Source organism: Cryptomeria japonica, chromosome 5, assembly GCF_030272615.1.
Source record: "Cryptomeria japonica chromosome 5, Sugi_1.0, whole genome shotgun sequence".
Taxonomy (NCBI): Eukaryota; Viridiplantae; Streptophyta; class Pinopsida; order Cupressales; family Cupressaceae; genus Cryptomeria; species Cryptomeria japonica.
In genome coordinates, this window is record NC_081409.1 from 514863323 (window position 1) to 514867791 (window position 4469).

Below are 4469 nucleotides of genomic sequence, written 5' to 3' on the forward strand. Positions count from 1 at the left end.
AATTTATTTTATATTTACAAGAGTGTTTTGTAGGAGGAGCAAGGGAGAGAAGTGTTTGGAGTGACCCTAGGTAGACATCTCTATGTGGCTACCTAGACCTTGAACAAACAAAAGTACCTTGTGTGCAAATGGTGATGCTTCCAGGTGTGTAACCCTAGAATCCCTATTATTTTATGTTTCTGAAAATTCCCATGGGATTGTAATTGATTGGTTCAATCATCTGAGCATAGTTGCTTCACAAAAGAGGCCTAATTAGCCCTTTAGGACAGTCAGCTTCCTACCGAAAAAGAACTTTATTTTCTAGACCTTGACCCTTCCTTTTGGGGACTTGTATAACTTCCAAAAGGGTGTTTGAATCCATAATTTTTTATGAAGGTGTTTGGGAAAATATGAACTTAAGGTCACTTTACCCGCTAAATATGGCTACAAGCAACTAGGCCTAATTGGGTGAGTTTCTTAAGGAATGAGCATGTATTCTTACAATCAGTGCTTTGTCTGACCTTAGGGAGTCTTGTATGACCCAAAACTAGTGTGAAAATGATTTGTAACCCTTGGAGGTATCAGGCAGTGTGGTGTAGCAAGATACCTCTGATTGAGTAAGCAAGAGCCTTGGAGATGGTGAGAAGATTGTACTAAGTTGTAGAGCCTTGCCTTGATAGGATCCCATTCATGTGCTAGGGGTTCAGTGTCATACATTTGGAGGTGTTTGGCAGGTAATAAGGTGGGCTCTACATCAAAGTCACTCAAGAAGGTGAATTGAACCAAGCTCCAAGCCTCTCTGCATCAGGTTTGATCAAAGAAATTTTGAGTCCTTGTGCAGTACTAGTAGTATTATCACCTAAGAAGAATGGAGAATGGAGGACATGTATGTTGGCAATATGGTGGAATTTATTATGTGTTGCATTGATATTTTTTCATTGATGTTAGCACTATCTGTTATGGTTGGTTACCAATAGACAGGTTTTGGTTACCGGTAGAAGATCTTGTGTTACCAGTAAGAGTTTAAGGTTTGACCGGCAGAGCTTTCACTAAGAGTCTTTGACAAAATGCATAAGTGGTGTTGGTGCAACTTCTAGATAGAATTCAGGATGCAAAAGGTGATCCTTGATCATGCCTCAACTGATTGGAGACATCACTTTGGAGTGGTGGACCCAGATTAGTTCCAATACCTATCTAGGTTATGGACCGGTATCATGTTAACGTGTTCTCTACACGTTATCGGGATGTTTTATGGATTGGTTATTGTTGTTTTGGTCTAAAGATGACATGGCATATCATTTTAATATGGATATATGTAATGATCTTATTGTAATATCTTTTAGGTGGCCAACCTAATTGGTTTAGGCCTTAGGGTTTGTATAAATTGATGTAAGATCTCATTGTAGATCATGTGTCATGGTCGTGGAATGTAATATCATATGAGAAGGAGGTTTGGTTGATCATAGGTGATTGAATTGGGTTTAAGTAAGTGGTCAAAGGCCTCGGGTATTGAGCTTAACCAAGACTATAATCAGACATGGTAGATGCTATCTTTGGCAGTTCATTCTTCTCGATTGTTGTCCAATTATCTTGAGGTGGTTATAACCTCTCTGTAGTCAGTGAGACTCTTTTGTAATGAGTAGTAAGCTCTAGGCAGTGTGCCTTCCTACATGTGCAGGCCCCTTATTGTATCACACACTTTCTATAGAAGTATCATCTAACTGTGGGTAGGCTTCCCACCGTGGTTTTTCCTTTACCGGTTTTTCCATGTACAAATCATGTTGTTATGTGGTATGGTTTCATTGTTTTAATTATCTGTTTCATTCTTAAGTTTTATTGCTTACCGGTATATGTTTCTGCTATTCCAATATTCAGTGTTTATGTGCTCCAATTAAAGGTTATAAAGTGGTTTGATTGATATAATCTATTGACAAATGATTCACCCCTCCCTCTCAGTTGTCCACCGGTTATCCTAACAATTGGTATCAGAGATTTGGTCCTCTTTTGCAGAAGCTTAACTGCTTGAGATAGATCCTATGGCAGCTAATACTTCAAATCCACTGATAACTATTTTTAGAAGAGAAATCCCTAAGCTTGATGGAAAAAATTATGGGATATGGAAAATCCGAATGGAGACTCATCTTAGATGTCTTGGCAAGGATATTTGGGAGATCACTAAAAAAGGATATACACCTTATGATCCGACATCTAGCAATCCTGCTCCTGCAGACCTGGACAAGAATATTGAAAATGATTGTAGAGCTAGAGAAGCCCTCTTATGTGCACTTACTGATCAACAAATTATGAGATTGACTGATAAATCGTTGGAAAAAGTTATGTGGGATGAATTGAAAACTCTGAATGAAGGTGATCCTATTGTCAAAATTTCTAAACTTGATGGTTACTGGGTAAGGTATGAGAACTTGAAGATGGAAGATAATGAAAGAATTGCTACATTTATGGAAAGAGTAAATGAGATTATTATGAGAATTCAATGTTGTGGAGGATCTCCGAGTGAAGATGAAATAGTTTCCAAAGTCTTGAGAGTCCTTCCACCAACTTACAAGATGAAGGCAACTACAATTAATGAACTGAGAACAATGGCAAACACTTCAGTTAACAGAGACATACTGATTGGGAAATTATCTACTTTTGAGCTTGAAGAATTTGGACCTTCTGGAGTTGCAAAATCTGAACCTACTTTTCATGCATCATCATCCACCATCAAAAGTGATTGGAAAGACTTATATGCAAAAGAATTGGAAGATATGAGGAAAGAGGATGAAGAATTTGAGCAACTTGAAGCCTTATTTTCTAGAAGAGTACCTAAAGGACTGACAACAAGTAAGTATGAAGGAAAAGCACCTTTTCAATGTTTTGCATGTAATAAGATTGGTCATTTTGCATCTAGATGTCCTGAAAGGAATGAAATATTTGAATAAAGAGTTAAGAAATTATTTAAGCCTAATCAAAACAAATATAGATTCAAGAAAAGTAAATAGTGCTACATAGCAGATGAGGAAGGAGTAAGTGATGACTCCGAGGATGAACCAACAATAGACTCTGCTAGTGGATCCAACAATGGGAAGGAATGGGTGTTTTATTCTTTAAAAGAAGATGAACCAGAACTGGCTATCATGAATGAAGAAAAGGCCCTGGTAGCAAAAGTTGAAGACAAGGATGAATGGGTAATTGATAGTGGATGCTCATATCATATGACTGGAGAAAAAATAATTTTTTTGTCCCTGCAAGAATAAAATGGTGGTCAAGTCAGATTTGGAGATGAAAAAGCATGTATGATCAAAGGTAGAGGTATTATTTCTCTGGATGGCAAGCATAATATTGATAATGTATATTATGTACAAGGTTTAAAGCATAATATTTTAAGTGTTGGTCAATTGGTGGACAAGGGTTTCCAACTTCAGTTTAAAGATAGAAAATGCAAAATCATTAACAAAACTGGTTTGGAGATTGCAATCGGTACTCGGATTGAAGGAAATATCTTTCACTTGAACACTGGTAATAAGACATGTTTTATTGCTCATATTGATGATAGTTGGTTATGGCATAAGACATTCTGTCATGTTAATTTTGATTGTATTATTAAGATCAACTCAACAAAGGCAGTTAGTGTAATATAGTTAATATCATCCATCTTGCATCCATATAGTTAATATCATATAGATTAAATCCTTCATCTTGGTGTAGTCTATTCACTGGTATTGCTTATAAAAATCTGAGAGCAATCTTATACTCGCATCTTTTAGAAGGTAATTAGTCACTTTGTTATGGTTTTTTACTTATTAATTATTGATTACTAACCATGCATATAATGACTTATACCAGTCAGGACAACGTTATCAACATGATTGAGCCAGAATATGTGTGTGTGAAAAAAGGTCTGTAAGCTGCAAGCACAACACTTTAATTAAGTCATTATATGCATGGTTTATAATCAATAATCAATAAGTAAAAAACCATAACAAAGCGACTAATTGCCTTCTAAAAGATGTGAGTATAAGATTGCTCTCAGATTGTTATAAGCAATATAAGTGACTAGACTACACCAAGATGAAGGATTTAATCTATATGATATTTAACTATATGGATGCAAGATGGATGAATAATTCAAGCAATAATGGATGCAAATAATCTAAAAAGCACAATAATCTTCAATGACTCCAGAGAAAAATTAGCGTGATAATAATCTACAAGTGTGTTCTCAAAAATCTCTGGGGTCAATTGGAATGAGAGCTAAAGACTGAATTTATAGAGAATCACAAAAGAAAAAGCTCAATTTAGGATTAATTGAAAATAATTGAGAAATCAAGGTAAGTTAACCTTGAGATAGATTCCAATTATAGTTTAATTGAAATGCATTCAAATTAGAAGTTCAAGTTGCATTGGAAATAATAATAAATTAATTCCATGTATTTATGATAAAAATAGATAATTCTTTTATTTATTCAAGAAAGAGTCTTTTCAATGCA